Source organism: Puntigrus tetrazona, chromosome 7, assembly GCF_018831695.1.
Source record: "Puntigrus tetrazona isolate hp1 chromosome 7, ASM1883169v1, whole genome shotgun sequence".
Classification (NCBI taxonomy): Eukaryota; Metazoa; Chordata; class Actinopteri; order Cypriniformes; family Cyprinidae; genus Puntigrus; species Puntigrus tetrazona.
The window spans coordinates 6,690,960-6,691,211 of NC_056705.1; positions in this window are offsets into that span (position 1 = coordinate 6,690,960).

A 252-nucleotide genomic window follows, 5' to 3' on the forward strand; every position below is an offset into this window, starting at 1 on the left:
GGCGGGGGAGGAGGCAAGACAGACTTGGTAGGCCCAAACGTACCGTGAGAGTCTGTTGGGAACGTTTGGCAGAGACCCGTGTCAGGGAGATCTTCAACTCCCGCCTCCGGCAGAACTTTGACCGGATCCCGAGGGAGGCTGGNNNCCCCGAACCCGATGGTGGACACCGGAAGTAAGGGATGCCGTCAGGCTGAAGAAGGAGTCCTATCGGGCCTGGTTGGCTCGTGGGACTCCTGAGGCAGCTGACAGGTA